The sequence below is a fragment of the Oryctolagus cuniculus genome, chromosome 2 (genome assembly GCF_964237555.1).
Source record: "Oryctolagus cuniculus chromosome 2, mOryCun1.1, whole genome shotgun sequence".
NCBI lineage: Eukaryota > Metazoa > Chordata > Mammalia > Lagomorpha > Leporidae > Oryctolagus > Oryctolagus cuniculus.
Genome location: NC_091433.1, coordinates 137,864,628 through 137,881,604, shown reverse-complemented (window position 1 = coordinate 137,881,604; position 16,977 = coordinate 137,864,628).

Below are 16,977 nucleotides of genomic sequence, written 5' to 3'. Positions count from 1 at the left end.
TGATTAAGTGCTGTCCCGCGGGAGCCCCGACTTCCAGAAGACAAAGACATCTAAGAGAATCTGGGTGCCCAGGGGAGTCAGAGATTGGCCTCCTTGGATCCCAGAGGCAAGAAAAACCCATTACCCAGCCTTTTAGGGGCTGACAATGAGTTCCCGGCTTTGGAAGGTCTTCCTGGATAATTAAGGATCTGCTGAGCACAGGCAGGCACTCCTACACGTGTGTTAAGGAGCGAGCGGGTACCCCAGAGTCCTGGGCTCCCTTGGGTCCGCCCCCTACTCGCTCACTGGGTCACTTAGGAATACGTTGCTTTCATCCACAAGGAGCCTGAACACACGCGCCACCAGACCCCCTCCCACAGAGACATCCTGGACCCAGCAGCTTGCCTTCCCTGCCCCCTCCCTGCCAAGTCCATTGTCAGGGCTGAACAAAAGGCCCAAGGCATCCTGGGTTAAAGGATTTTTAACTCTGCCAATCCCAGGAGGCTCCGACATGAAGCAGCTTCCTGACACAGACATCTCCCCAGGCGGCAGGGGACTTTTTTTCAGTCTGAAAAACAGAACTGAGTCGCCAGACCCTCCCCCCCGGGACCCCACCCCCAGACACCTCTGGGGCCCAAGGGTCCTTCCGCAAGGTCTCGGTGTGGCCGTCAGGTTTGTGAGCCCCCAGCCCCACCCGGGGTGCCTCTCCGCCCCCGCCCGCCGCCCCCGCCCGCTCAAGCGCGCCTGCTCCGCGCTGCCGGTGCCCCGCTCCCGGGTGCCGGCTCTGAACCCGCTCAGCCGAAAACCAACCAACTCCGTTTGTCGCGGAGGAAAGCCCGCAGGCTCGCTGTTTCTTAGCAAGGGATGCGGGTGCGAAATACACGGGGTCCCCGCCTGGTAGCTAAGTCTGGGGGTGCCCTTGCTTGCTGCTGTGTCCCGCGGCCAGAGGTTTCTGGACCAAAACTACATTTGGTGTCCAGGCTTCTTTCTGCCACCCTGGCACTACAGGCAAGCGCGCACTCCCCCCACCCCCGACGAGGAGGCAGCAGGTAAACGAGACACACGCTCGGAGAGGCGGGAGCGGGCATTTCCGCATCACAGCCCGGCCCACGCCAGGCGCCGGTCCGCCGGCGGCGCAGCGCCCTCTGGCGGCTGCGCAGGGCCCGGCCTACCGTCCTGCACCCCTCTCCCGCCTCCTCCACCGCCCCGGGCCCGGAGCTGGAAGGGGCTCACAGTGGGGACACCCGCACCCCCGAGTCTGAGCAACACTGGGACACCTGGGGGGCAAGAGAGGAAGGTGTTCAGTGCCAGGTCCTGGCAGCCGCGTTCTGTGGTTTCACTGCTGGCTCGGAGGCCAAGCACCCAGGGAAGGGACCACCTTCGTTCCTCGTCGACTGATACCTGACATTGTACGGACAAGGCACCCCGCAGCCCTTTGCCTGCAGGCTTTGATTCTGTGCAAAATTCAGTTGCACCAAGGAAGGGTAAGGCTTCAAGCAAGGCAGATGGCAAGCTACGTCCAACCCACCCATGTCATCACCAGGAAGTTACGCTTGTACCATGCTACGCACACGTTCCGTGGTGGGGACGTGTCGTGATAGCGCTGACTCCTCTTTTCCTATTGTTGGTTGTGCCGGCTTCCTGTACCTCGGGGTTATTTTAGGATGCCGTGCCCGCAGTGGCCGTGCATCAACAGTCCTCCCACTCCTCCTCCTTCTCAGTGGGTACTCGGACTCGTCTGGATCTCTGCCGCCGCCCCCTGGAAGTGCCTGCTGGGAGCGTCCAGGACACACAGCAGCCCTCCCGACTCACTGGGATCCTGCAGGAGGTGGCCGCCCTGGGATGGTTGGAGCTGTCTTCCCCAAGGCGGCAGGGGACGCTGCTTTCGGTTTCCTCCTTGTCCACCTGGAGTCGCTCACCTTTGCCACTCCTCAACCTGACAGAAGCCAGAAGTGGGGGTTGCTGGGTTTCTGAGGGGCTCAAGCTCCCGCCCCCACACCCCATCCTATCCCCATGCCCGCCGCTGGGTGGCAACTCCTCCTAGGGGCCACACTGTCTCCCTCCAAGCCGGTCTCCAGGGGTGGGCACACAGGGCCGGCTTGTGTCTGAAAGCAGGTGGGGTTGCTGTGCGTGAATGAAAACAGTCCTCAGTCCTTCCCCACCCCACTCCCACCCCACCCCTCACCCCCCAAAGGGGCAGGACCCAGGGAGCAAGCTCAATTCTCCCAGCATTGGCTCAGTGTCTCTTCCTGCTGCTGAAGACAGACTTTACTGATTTACTTTGTTCCAGTTGTCTCTCAAGCCTGGTCCAGGACTTGACACGGTAGGTACCCAATAACTGACCAATGAAAGAATGGATCTCCCATCCACCTGTTCACTCCCTAAATGCCTGCAACAGTCAGGGTCGGGCCAGTCAGAAGCCAGGAGTCAGGAACTTTATCCAGCTCTCCCATGTCGATGGCAGGGAACCAAGCACCCGAGCCCTCACCTGCTGCCTCCCAGGGTGCATAGTTCCAGGAAGCTGGCATGGACAGTGTAGCTGGGACTCCAATCCAGGGGGGGCTGGCATTGTGGCACAGGGGGTTAAGCTCCCACTTTTTTTTTTTTAAACAAATCCTGATAACATGCCAATTTCAAGTTGTTGGGGTTTTGGGTTTTTAAACAAATATATATATTTTTAAGATTTATTTATTTGAAAGACAGAGTGAGATATAAGTCTTCCATCCACTGGTTCACTCCACAGATGGCCACAACGGCTGAAGCTGCACTGATCTGAAGCCAGGAGCTTCTTCCAGGTCTCCCACAAGGGTACAGGGGCCAGGACTTGGGCCATCTTCACTGCTTTCCCAGGCCATAGCAGAGAGCTGGATCAGAAGTGGAGCAGCCAGGACTTGAGCCAGTGCCCATATGGGATGCCGGCACTGCAGGAGGCTGCTTTACCCTCTACTCCACAGTGCCGGCCCTAAGCTACCATTTTCGATGCCAGTACCCCATGGCAGAGTGCCAGTTCAAGTCCTGGCTGCTCTGTTTCTAATCCAGCTCCCTGCTAAGAAGCCTGGGAAAGCAGCAGTCCTTGGGCCCCTGCTGCTATGTGGAAGACCCAGATGGAGCTCCTGGCTCCTGGCTTTGGCCTGGACTAGCCCTAGCCATTGTGACCACTTGAGGAGTGAACCAGCAGATGGATGATCTCCGTCAGTCTGCCTTTTAAGTAAACAAATAAATCTTTTTAAAAAATGAATGTGAGTGAAGACTTCATTCAGATCTCCCCACCCCCCCTCATGTTGGACCATCTTTTGGCTAGTTTCCCAACCAAGTTAACCCATGGGGGCAGAGGGATGAGGGCGGCAGGCCTGGAGCAGAGCCCAGTGGCCACGGGCTGCCCTGGGAGTCCTGGCAGCAAATCTGCAAGCCCGCTGGGCTGGGCTGAGCTGGGCTGCAGGTGCAGGCTGGAGCGGGAGGAGCCGCGCCTTCTGCAGGGATGTCTCTGTTGCAGCTCCCTGTGTGCAGGAGCGGAGTTCGTCCTGCTGCTTGGCTGTCTTCCTGCCTCCCCTCCAGCTGGGCTCTTCTGAGAGGCGCCTGTGCATCGTCCATGAACACACAGCCCCTGCCTGTGTCGGAGCCGTGGCAGAAGGGCGGGGAGAAGGTGCATGGGTGGCCATGGCCTGCAGAGGCTGTAGCCAGCGCTCAGGTGCGAGCCAGGTGGAGGTTGGAGGACAGAGATCACCGTGGCGAGCATGGTTCAGGGGTTGTCACCTTCATCAGAGGAGACCTGGACAGCCCGGGGTTTAGGTGCAGGCCCCCAGGGAGGGGTGAGGCGAGAGCACTGCACTTGGGAACACGCACTGCACCATGCAGGCTGTGCTGGCCGTGGGCAAAGGATGCTCCCAGCTGTCGACACCAGAGTTAACCCGGCTGCTGGTTAAAGGCTTGTGCCTGGGCCCATCCCACATCCCGATTTCTAGGGCCTGGGCCTGGGCTGAGCCTGCGCCTGGGCGACTCAAGATTGCAAATATGGCCCAGGTGATCCCCAGGTGCCAGAGGACGGAGGCCTAAACCCACACTTCTCAGAGTGCTGGGGACTTTGACAGCTGCACTGGTTGCTCCGAGGTGGCCCAGCAATTGGTGAAGATCCTGAGATGATTTTGATCATCACTCAAGTTTGGTGCCCTTGGAGGGAGTTCCCAGGGGAGAAACTCTCCTGACTTTTCTCTGGAAGATTCTGGAAGCCCTCCCCGTCTTGCCTCTGGATTCAGACCCCCAGGGTAGGCCTATGCACCTGGAGACGTCGTGGCTGCTGTTTTGAAGTATTTGTGGGTGAGTGAGAACCTACCACCTAAGTTCAAAGTCCACAGAGAACCAGGCTCTCCCCGGGGACAGTCGGCCACTCAGATGCTCCCAGCTGCCCATCGGTCAGCTGCCGTCACACAGCAGGCAGCAGAGGGTCCAAACCCCCGCGGGTGCCCGTGGACACGGTCTGTCTACACCAGTGGAGGGGGCCTGCTCTCCGGCACACTGGCATCACCAAGGCCCTTTTACAAAAAAGCCTGTTGATTCTTACCCAAACTCCGTACGCAACCCTTACTCTATTTAACTTCAAATAAGGCTGGGGGCTGCAAGGTCATGGTAAGACGTTCTCTGCCTTGTTCCCGCTCCAGCTCTCCCGAGTGCGCAAAGCCGCGTGCCCTGGGAAAGCTCCGGCTGACAGCACAACAGGCTGAAGGCACAAGCACACAGGAGATTCGCCTGCCTGTTAGTATTAGACAGCGTTCAGAAAAACAAACAAACTTGCAGAAGCATCAAGTCATGTCATGCTTCTTCCTTTTGGAAAATACTATTTGCAAAATAAAAAAGCTAATACATGATAGGTTTATTATTGTATAAGTAAGCATTTTAAACTTCTGTTCTAAATTAATATATGTTGGGAGGTACAACTCACGTCAACAAACACAAAGCTCTTTGAGCGCCTCAGTGCGTTCAAGAGGATAAAGGGATCTCAAGACCAAGAAGTGTGAGAACCTCAGTCTCATTCGGCTCCTCCAAGGGTGGGCTGTTAGTTCCTTGCTTCTGTTCAGGGAACCTAGGACACGGGCGGAGGTGCCAGGGCAGCGGGGGAAGCAAGGGGAATAGGTAGAAGTCGCTGACCTCAAGGAACTTCTGGTTTTGTAGGAGATACGAATAGATAAGCAGCTGCCCACGACCGAGCTGCCTGGGATCTGCCCAGAAGGTGCTCAGCCCGCCTCCAGCCTCCCACTCGTCCAGCCGCGGGTTCTCAGGACTCCGGCCCCCGCGCGTCCCCTGGCGGCCGGCCCTCGCCTGCGCAGTCTTCTTCACGCAAAGCAGCAAGACCTCAGGCCTGGGGCCCAGCCAGATGAAGGCCAGTCTCCGCCTCGCCCCTGTCTGCCTCTGAGGGCCCCGTTTGTAGTGCGTGTGACATAGATGGTGCCTCGCGGTAGAAACGCAACAGTTCCTGGAGAAGTGGAATGCAGCTAAGCCTAGTTTGGTGCAAAACCATTTGGAAATCCATGCAGTAGATCTCTTGTGTGCCAGATTTCACATGTTGTTTGCACCAAAATAAACCTCTCCTAAATCCATTTCCAGGACTGTTCCCCACGTTCTCTGATGTATGTGATGCCGGTGGAGCTAAGTGCGGGCAGCACAGACTGGGTCCCACTTCCTGCTGGCAGGCACTGTGGGGAATAATCCGATGGACACAGTCCCCCTGGACATCTGTGAGTGAAGGATATTCTATCTGGGGCCAAGTTCCTTCAGGAAGGGCAGCAGGTGTCCCAGGCTGGTTCCCACTCTTTTGAGGGTGTGCGTTCGTCAGACCCTCAGCATTCTGACATGGGGAACGCCATCCCACGCCTTGCATGCATCCTCCTGGGACTGTCTGCCAGGGGCTCAGGGGTCCAACATGTGGTACAGGACCTGGCTGTAAAACCCTGTCTGCTATAAAACCTTGGAGCTCCTTAGAGCAAGCGTGTGGTTACCACCTCCCCAACACCAAACACCCAAGCTGTCTGTTTTGGTCAAGCCCTGGTAACTCAGAATGAATGCCCTGGGACTGATGCCACTGCTGGGAAGGGGAGGGGCGTCCAGACCCCAGAAGCCGGCCTGTGGCTTCTCCTGCGGTTCTGACCTGGAATCCAGTGGCAGGAACCCAATCACCTTAACTTAGTGGTTTCCATGGCAACCACCAGAGAGCATCCCCTTGTCTTTCCCACCTGTGTTCTGCCCACCCCTGACCCCACCCACTACTTGCACGGGATCTAGAACCAGATTCTACACAAACACCATTTGCAAAGGTATCCTCTATCTCCCCCTTCAATCCATGTTTTGAGAAGGTACAAACCATTTCTTTACTTCACACAGTAATGTCCTTTACAGATCAACCAGGGATACCAGGTACAGGCGGCTTATGAGTCTTTCTGTTTTTGTGTATGCTTACATTTTTTTATAACACAAATATTTAAAGAGCAAACAGTAAAGAAAGGAATATTCAAAACACAGTCTTCTTTCAGCATTTCTGGGCACACTCTGGTCTTTATGAAGAACGAGGGAAGATTATGTCACTTCCCCTCCAGTGGAGACCATAACTGGAAGCCTCAAAGCCCACGTGGGGCATGGCGAGGATGACATTTCATTTGGAAGCACCTGAAGGACACACACAAACATGTGACGCATAATAATGTCCAGCTCTGGAAGGGAGGTGGGGCATTCGGCACAGAGCACCTGCTTTGCGTCTCGGCTCTACCTCCCACTCCCGTGTCCTGCCAATGTGTGCCCCAGGAGGCAAACAGTGATGGCTCCAGTCCTTGGGCCCCTGTCACCCACGGGGGAGACCTGAACTAAGTTCCAGACTCCTGGCTTCGGCCTGGCCCTGCCCCGGCTGCTGCAGACATTTGAGGAGTGAACCAGTGGCTAGAAGATTCCCTCTCTGTCTCTGCCTTTCAAATAAGATGACAATAAACAAATAAATGATCTGAAAATCAGTTAACCATATCGTCGTCCTTCTTCCACAACCCCCTTCCCCTGCAGCCTCCTCTTCTGCCCCAACCTTTCCAGCCCCCCCCCCCCCCCCGAGAGAAAGGCAGCCAGGGCGCCACACCTACTGCTCTGGTCTTCTATCAGGGGCTGGTGAACCTGTGGTCCTGCGGGCAGCTGTGTGTGCACGGCCAACCAGCCGAGAACAGTTTTCCATGTTTCCCACACACAGGATGCACATGCCACGGGGAGGCTTGCTGGAGCCTGGGGGAAGACGGCTCTCCCTCCACCCGGCAGCGCCCAGGGAGCGGTGCAGCCTAGAGGTTGCCATGCCGACAGGCAATGCAGTTCTTAAAATAGTAGTGTGCTCAGGCGTTTTCAGGACGGGTGGGTTCGGAGTAAGGGGCTGGGGAGAGTGCAGGGAGGGGTGATGAGCTCATGAGTCGGCCCCCTGGTGACAGCTGCTGCATCTCCAACACCCCCTCCCCCGGCAGGGCAGGCGACATGTGGTGGGGAGGAGAATGAGGTCTGGGAAGGGGGCGTTCCCCTTCAAAGTGTAGGGCAGCCCTGTCCTTGCACTATTGTCCTCCTGGCCAGAGGAAAGTCCCCTCCCCGCCTGGCCTCTGTCCCTGCAGAGGTCAGGGACCCTGGCAGGATTGAGCAGGACTGGGTTTGTTGTGGATGACTCTGTAAGGGGCAGGGCACCCCCATACCTGCCTGCCTGCCTCAAGGCTCTGTCCATGGAGGCCTGGGGTGATCAGCTCCTTTCATCAACAATGAGTCAAAACGAGCATGTATACCTAGCTTGTGTCTAAACCAGACAGTCAACTGATGTTCCTCTTTGGGAATCTGTGCTCCCTCAGTGTGTCTGTCTGTCTGTCTGTCTCTCTCTTCCCCTCCCTCTCTCCCTTTCTCCCCCGTGACTCTGTGACTATAAAATAAATAACCTTTTTTTTTAAAAAAATAGATTGAATTTTTTTACAAGTTTTTTTTTTTTTCACTTGAAAGGCAGAGTGAATGACAGAGAAAGAGAGAGGAGAGAGAGATCAATCTTCAGTCTGCTGGTTCACTCTCCAAATGGCCTCAACAGCCAGGTTTCAGCCAGACAGTAAGCAGGATCTTGGAATTCCATCCTCGTCTCCCACATGAGTGGCAGGAGCCCAAGCACTTGGGCTATCATCCACTACCCTGCCTGGCACATTAGCAGGAATCTGGATTAGAAGTGGAACAGCCAGGACTCAAACTGGCAGTTGGATATATGAGGCCAGCAGCGTGCAAGCAGCAGCTAACCTACTATTGCACAATGCGAGCTCTGCATTTTAACCGTTTTTTAAATCATTCAGTTCTCAGTTCATTCACATTTCTGTGCAACCATTGTCAGCATCCGTATCCATATCCGTATCCACTTGGAAACTACGTCAGCTCCCACGCTGCCTCCCCCGCCCAGCCCTGGCAGCCGCCAGTGTACTTTGTCTCTGCGGATCTGACTACTCTAGGAAGTTCACTAAGTGAAATCATAACAATATTTGTTTTTTGTGTGTGTCTGATTCATGTCACTTATAATATTTTCAAGGTTCACTCATGTCATATGTGGTAGAATTTCATTCTTGGGGGCCAGTGTTATAACATGGTGGTAAACACCACTGCCCGCGATGCCGGCATCCTGTACGGGCACCAGTTTATGTCCTGGCTGCTCCACTTCTGATCCAGCTCCCTGCTAATGTGCAGGGAAAGCAGTGGAGGGTAGCCCAAGTGTCTGGGCCCCTGCACCCACGTGGGAGACCGGGATGAAGCTCTTGGCTCCTAGCTTCCACCTGGCCCAGAACTGGCTGTTGGAGCCATCACATGGAAGATCTCTGTCTTTCCCTCTCCCTTTGTAACTCTGGTTTTCAAAAACATAAATAAATCTTTTAAAAAAAACTATGCCTGGATTTCATTTTTTTAAGTGTATCTTTTAACTCCATCTTCCCAGCATCTTTCTGAAGCACCCTCACGTGCATCCTACCGCCAGATCCGCCATCGTCTGCTGATGGGTGTTTGTGTGTCTCCACCTCTTGACCATCATGGGTAGTGCTGCCACGGACACAAACCGCTGTTCACGGCCTGCTTTCCATTCTCCTGGCGGCTCAGTCCATTTCCAGGGGGAAATCAATCAACTGAGAGCCCAGCCAGGAGGCAGAAGGCCTGCGGCAGCATTTTCCCCTCTCTTCACCAGATCCTTTCTGAGTCCTTGTGAAGCCAGGAGGCCCTTGTCTCCTGTCCTCCCTCCCCACACCCCTGCCCTCCGCTGCTGCTGCCTGTCACGAGGTCAAGGCCCTGGGGAGCTCTGGTCCCAGCTCCATCAGCCAGGACAGTGGGTGGCTTTAGGTCATACTTAGCTCTTTCACGTTGAGCATCATGAAAGCAAAACTTCCTGCTTTTAATGCCAATTGCATCTCTGAGCTTGGTTCCAGAGTTTCAGTACCAAAGAACCCATTTCCCAATGGGAGCAGGAGATGCTGGGGCTCAGTGCTCAGTGCCAGCCTGGCTCTGGGCGTTTGTGCTTGGGAAGGGGCACGCGGCCTCAGCTGGGCACTCAGGCTGACGAGACGGGGTTGTAGCTCATGGCTGAGTAACTCCCTATGCTCGTTTTCTCTGTAAGTGCTCTACTTGATGCTCATCAATAGGGAGATAATGGAGCAGGCATTTGGCATAACAAGTAAAGACGCTGGTTAATATGCCCATGTTTGAGCTGGCACTGTGGTGCAGTGTCATCCAGCATCTCCTACAGGCGCAGGTTCGAGTCCCAGCTGCTCCATTTCCAATCCCGCTCCCTGCTAGTGTGACTGGGGAAGCAGCAGATGGCCCAATTGCTTGGCCCCTGCACCCACATGGGACGCCTGAATGAGGCTCCTGGCTCCTGGCTTCAGCCTGGCCCAGTTCAGGCCATTGTGGCCATTTGGCAGATGGAAGATCACTCTCTCTCTGTCTCTGTCTCTGCCTCTCTTTCTCTGCAGCTCTTTCAAATAATAATAATTAAGAAAAAAAAAAAAGATGCCCATGTCCCCAGAGGGAGCACCTGGGTTCGAGGCCCAGCTTTGCTCTACTCGCGCTTCCTGCTAATGCAGACCCTGGGAGGCAGCAGTGATGGCTCAAGTAGTTGGGTTCCTGACATGTATGTGGGAGATCTGGATTGAGCCAGTTCCATTCCAATCTACCCACCAAGGAGCTAATCAACTACCTTGTCTTAAGCCTGGCTTGCTAGGACTTTCTGATCCTTGGGGCCAAGAGCGTCCTAACAGATTCAGTCTGTGTGGTGCTGGAATTTTGGTTTCTGCCCTAGAGAGAGTAGGAAGTCACTAAGAGGTTCAAGCAGGGCCATTCCAGGGAGGGGTGACAGGATCAGAGCCGAATCGCACAGCAGGGGGGAAATTCGTTAGTGGCAGGGTTATAGTGGGCAGCACTGGGCGAGTTCTGATGAGATGTTAGAGAAAGGGTGGGAACAGGTCCCGGGGATCTTATGGAAGTTAGGAAGGTCGGTGAGCTGTAATGATGGCTTCTGGGGAGGGGGCAGCAAGGGTGGCCTCCAAGTTTGTGACTCTCTCAACTGGAAGAAGAAAAGGGCTGCTACCCCCTGACAGGACCGTGGTTGAGGGGAAGGGATGGGACAGGGAGAGGGTCAGGTTCCTGGAGGGATTGGCCTTGGACGGGAGAAACGACAACTAGCATCAGCATAGTGCTAGCCGTGAACCCAGGGTGGCCCAAAGTGCTTCACGTGTGCAAGCTTGTTGGCATTGCCATTTTACAGATGAGGAAACTGAGGCCCCGAGAGGTGAGTAACTTGCCCAAGGCCACACAATCAACCAAGAAATGGGATTTGAGTGCACACAGTTTGTCCCCATGAAGTTCCCCAGGCCCTCACAAGCAAACGACAAGTCACAGGGGCATCGCTGCCGTCTGGGGCCTGAGCCCCCAGCTCCAGTGCAGGCGACTCTATGAAGCTGGCCTTTTACTTCTGGCTCAGTCTCCCTTTTCTAAGCCAATTGCTTGAGTGGCTCCTGACAAACAGCCTGGGAGGCGTGCTCAGCTCACTGTTCCCCACCACGACCTGGGAAACCCAACTTCACAGAAGCCCAGCAGGGCCAGAGGAGAGAGAGGCTGCTGCTTCCTCCTGAGCTCCCATCTGCTGGGAGAGGGGACCCTGCACCGACGGGAAGACACCGCTGAGCTGGTGAGAGAGGAGAGCGCCACCCTCGCATGCTCTCCTCCCCAGAAGGCGCCAGCTCTGACAGCACGGGCTGCTCTGCTCCGTGGAGTCAGGTCAGCTCCTGTCTGCACACACAGGGGTCTGTTTGCTTTTAATTTTTATTTATTTGAGAGGCAGAGTCGGGGAGAGGAAGAGACAGACAGACAGACACACTCCTATTCACAGGTCCATTCACCAAATGCCTATAAGGGTTGGGGCTGCACCAGGTAAAGCCGGGAGCCAGGAACTCAATCCAGGCCTCCAATGTAGGCGTCGGGGACCCACCTACTTGAGGTGGGTCATCCCCTGCTGCCTCCCAGGGTGCACACTAGCAGGAAGCTGGGACTGCGAGCTGGAGCCAAGACTCGAACCCAAATACTCCAGTGTGAGACGCAGGGATCTTAACTGTTTCGCCAAATGCCCACACAGAACCAACCAACGTCCTCGACAACACCATCCTGGTAGGTGAGAGGCACTTCCTGGCGTCCTGTCCTAGCAGAATGCCCCCCGCCTTGGCGTAGGTGACCCCACGGGGGCACAGTCTGGCCTGACAGCAGCACCAGCTTCCTCCCCACCGCCATCCAAAGGCGTCTCGTCCTCGCCTCGCCTGTTCTATAGGCAGCTCCGCTGTCCCACGGAGGCCTCTGTCGCCCTGGAGTCCGTGTGGGGTCTTGTCCGTCTCCTGCCCTCTCCCTGCCCTGGCAAAGTCCAGCCAGTGGAAGTGTAAAAGTGCCCTGCAGCCCGGCTGTCGTTAGTTTTGGGGACAGAGCTTCTCACCGCCCTGCCCTGGGCACCCACAGAGGGGTCTCCCGGTCCTGCCGCTTGCTGCTGGCTCCGTATGCTCCCTCTCCTTCCGTAGGCAGCCCCGCCACCCAGCTTGAATGGATTCCTCCGCGCCGTGGGGTCGGGGCGGGCTCACTCATCCACCTGCCTATTCTGCTTTCCTTCCTCCCCACCCAGCTTGGTCCACCTCCTCCCGGATGATGGGCGGGGGATGGGGGGTGGGGGGTGAGCTCTAGCATTTGCTCCCTTCATGTTTGAGGGAAAACTCAGCGTTTCCAATTCCTTCCCCAAATGTGCACGTCTGGTTCTCCCAGGGGGCTCAGAAGAACAAAGACCCCCACTACATGTCTCCTTAGGACACAGGGGCTTATAAACAAACGGTCAGCTTTCCCACCTGGCACCCGGGTGTCCAAACTCATGTCTTGCTCTCGGCCACTGGGCTCTAAATTCCAGGAAGGCAGAGACTGCGTTGGTTTGTTTTCTCCTAACACGGTGCGTGGCACACGGGGCACCTCGCAAACTGGATCCAAGTCCCTGTGTGTTCAGAAACAGCCAAGCCATGAGCCCCATAAATCCGAAGTGCCCTCAGGTGGATGGAAAGGCTTAAGAGACAGACTCATTAGCTGCTCCATCACCTAGAAATCACTTGAAACAACTTCAGCTATTTGGGGAGTGCTTCCTGCCTGTGGAGGCAGGGCCTACAAACGCAATTGCAGGGCCAGCGCTTTGGTCTCAAAGGTTAAGCCTCTGCCTGCAGTGCTGACATCCCACATGGGCGCCAGTTCGAGTCCCAGCTGCTCTACTTCCAATCTGGCTCCCTGCTAATGAGCCTGGGAAAGCAGTAGAAGATGGCCCAAATCCCTGGGGCCCTGCACCCATGTGTGAGACCCAAAAGAAGCTCCTGGCTTTTGGCTTTGGATCAGCCCAACTCCAGCCATTGCAGCCATTTGGGAAGTGAACCAGTGGATGGAAGATCTTTCTCTTTCTCTCTGCTTCTCTCTCCATATTTTTACCCTTCAAATAAATAAATAAATCTTAAAAAAAAAAAAAAGCAAATTGTCTCTCTGCTCCACAGGGGCCAGCTTGAGGAGATACACACACTGCTGGGTGCCAAGCAGTGCCTGAGCATGGAAAAATGGATCCCGGAGGAGTGGGATCTGTCTGGGGACGGGAAGTTGGGTGGGATGACAGCAGAGGCTGTAACACCTGCAGTGCCACTAGAGGCGAAAGTGTATGGTGGGGAAGTGCCTGGCCTTGCACAGCGGGCAGTGGGGATGGAGGGGCCTGGCCAGGTGCTGCAAGATTCTCCGTGTTGCCAGGGAGTTGGGCTGTTTTCCTGTAGGCAATAGTTGCATACCCAAGAGGGCTTTAGGGTGGGACATGACATGATTTCTGGTGTCTGTTGTTCCCTCCAGCCATTCCTGGTACAAGATGCCGGTTTCCCTCCATCAGCCCCCCAGGCCACCGACACACTGCTGGCTCCCGGAGCAGAAGCGGAAGGCCAGAGCAGGTTGAGAACAAGGACATGCTGGTGTGAAGGAGTGAGCAGCAGCGGGAAGCACAACCCTGCATGGGGAAAGGGAACGACTAAATGAGATGAAATCCTGAGTGAGTATCTCGAGGGTCCCGAGTGTGTTCTAAGAGCCGCCGCTGGAGAAAATGGAGAACTCAGTGCTGGACTTCATTGGTGACCCCATGGCATTTGCCAGCAAGCCCGATCAAAGCACTCTGTAATTCAAGGCCAGTTCTGCACCCTAATTTGGAGCATCATCGGAGTCCGGCCAGAGACTGGAAACAAGCACTGCTTTCCCGAGAACCCTGCAGATCTCACACATGGGGGCTTCGAAGGCTCGGGCTGGGCCCCACCCCTGCCAGCAGCGCCCATTGGGCCGTGCTCCCCACTGGACATGCATCCGGCTCCATCCGCACTGCTCCCGAGGAGTGGAGATGGAGGTGTCGATCAGCTCATTCCTGACTTAAAAACTGAGGTATGATTCACATAAGATGACACTGTAAGGTGCCGAACTCAGTGGGTGTTAGCACATTCGCAGTCCTGTGCAAGCATCACCACGGTCCCATTCCAGAACGCTTCACACAAACCCTGCACCTATTCCTAGGGTTTCAGCCCGTTCCCACTGCCATGCAAAATACCGAAGGCGGGCTGACTCACGAGTAATAGGGTTTCCTTTCTCCGTTTTGGAGGCCGGGGGATAGAAGACCCCGGATGGCTGGAGTTGGGCTGTCTGGTGACAGCTTCCTCCTGCTTCCGGGAAGGTGCCCTTGCTGTATCCTTGCCTGGTGGCAGAGAGGAGGGGCAGAAGGGACTCGGGCACTGCCTTCAACCTCTCTATGAGAGCATCGATCCCCTCCACAAGGGTGGCACTCACAACTCAGCCACCTCTTCTGACAGCCCCACTTCATAATACTGTCGCACTGGGTATTAGGTTCCAGCATATGAACTATCTTATTTTTTATTTATTTAAAAGGCAAAGCCAGAGAGAGAGAGACAGACAGACAGACAGTGAACTATCTGCTTATTCACTCCCCAAACACTTGCAACAGCCAGGGCTGGGCCAGGCCAAAGCCTGGAGCCTGGAACTCCATGTGGGTAGCAGGGACCCAAGTACTTGGGCCGCCCCCTGCTGCCCCCTTGGTGCACAGAAGGAAGCTGGAATCAGCAGCAGCGCCAGGGCTCCCACCCAGCACTCCAGTGTGGGGGGTGGGCGTCCCACGCGACAACAGAGCCACTGCACCAAATGTTCACGCCAGCGTGCGAAGTTTGGAGGGGCACATCCCTGCGGAGTACAGCAGTCCCCACCCCCCAGCCCCCCACAACCACCAGTGCGCTCTGTGTCGCCACAGATTTGCCTACTTAGAATTTCACAGCACGTGAGGTCTCCTGTTACTGGCTTCTTCCACTTTGAATGTTTTCAAGGTTCCTTCATGGTACATAAAGCATCAGTGTTTTGTTCCTTTTATGACTATATAATATTTCACACTGGGGTTACTTCCCCTCTTTTTATTGTACAGGATGCTACTATGGACACGAACATACACATTTTTGCGCGGATATAGGTTTTCTTTTTTTATGTTCATTTATTTGCTGTTCATCTACTTGAAAGGCAGAATGAGAGAAAGAAAGCGCTTCCATCTGCTCGTTCACTCCCAAAATGCTTACAACAGCTAGGGCTGGGCCAGGCCAAAGCCAGGAGACTGGATGGCAGGGACCCGACTGCTTGAGCCACATCTGCTGCCTCGCAGGGTAGTATTAGCACAAAGCTGGATCAGAAGAGGAGCCAGGACTCAAACCAGGCACTGATGTGGGAATCCCAAGTGGCAGCTTAACCCACTGCACCACAATACCACCTGGACATAGGCTTTCAGTGCTAATGCTCACACACACACACACACACACACACAGGGTGGGGGAGAGGGAGAGGGGGAGAGAGGGGGAGAGGGGGAGAGAGGGGGGGGGAGAGAGGGAGGGGGGAGAGAGGGAGAGAGGGGGAGAGGGAGAGAGGGGGAGGGGGGAGAGAGAGAGAGGGAGTGAGAGAGAGGGAAGGAGGGAGAGAGGGAGAGAGAAGGTTGCTGGGGCATAGAACTAGGGAGCAGCCAGGCTGCTTCCCACCCAGCCGCACCACTTCCTCTTCTTGAAAGCAATGGTCAAACCCCGCCCCCACCCCGCAACTCCCCGTATCCTCTGGCTGCTGTCCTTGCTACCCTCTCCCCTCCTCTTTCCTTCCAGCCATGCTACAGGTGCCAAGTGCTGGCTGTCAGTGGCCAAACCTGCCAAACCTGTCCCACAACGTGAAAACAGCCACACTTTTGCCTCTGCCCTCTGCGGTTGGTTCTGGGCGTCAGGCCGCAGCCACCAGTCTGGTCCTGCTTCTCCTGTTCACCACACTGGGAGCCGGCCTGCACCCAGCACGCTGCAGGTGCATGGAGTTCAAGTCCTGGTTTTGCCAGGTGTAAGTGAGAGCAGGTTATCAAGCCGTCCTGAGCTCTCCCTCCAACACGTGATGAACTTAAGGGAGGGCTCCTGTCTTGAGAACTCTACACTACACCCCTTGCATGCTGGGAATTGGAATGGGTTTTCAATGTGCATATCCACTCATGACAAGAGCCTCGGGTGATCACGGACATCATAAATAAGAGTGTTAATTGTTAAATTAACAACAGGAGTCACTGTGCACTTATTCCCCATGTAGGACCTCTGTCCTTAATGAGGTTGTACTATGAGAATTAACTGTAAAACTTGCTTTCAAACAGGACTTTATACTTTGTGTGTGTGTGCAAATTGTTGAAATATTTACTTAGTATAGAGTTGGTCTTCTGTATGTAAAGTTAATTAGAAATTAATCTTAATGAATAATGGGATGGGAGAGGGAGTAGGAGGTGGGACAGGAGTAGAGGTGAGTATGGGGGAAAAATCACCATATTCCTAAAGCTGTACCTATGAAATTTGTATTCATTAAATAAAAGCTTTCTGTAAAAAATGTGCATATCCAAACTTGCAGCCAGAATGTCAGCAGCTTGCCAGAGACAGCAGACAATAGGGGAGCGTCTCTGTGCAACAGGGCATCCCCTTGCTGGGCCACGGCGAGTGCTGCGGCTCTGAGCCAGCCAGAGTGTGCACAGAGGGGCCCTGAATGTGAGGCCGGCTGGGGAACGCCTTCACCGAGTCATTTTACTTGCACTCTCCTTCTCTGAGCACAAGAGTAGCATGCAGTAAGCCTCCTTGTAAATCCAGAAGAGCTTCTGCAGCAAGCATAAGCTAAACATTCAAAGTGCTAACAAACCCTAGTCAATTCATTGGTACCTTTTTTCTTTCTTAGAGGAACGTAAAATAAGGATGCATGTTATAACCAGGGATGAGACACAGGTCCCTGTTCCCCACAGTGCAGGGCTGGTTAGAGGATCGGCTGGGGCAATGTGTGAGAAACACTTAGCACGGGGTCTGGCAGACAGCAGCCGTGGTATATGGTTGGGGCCAGCACTGGGGCACC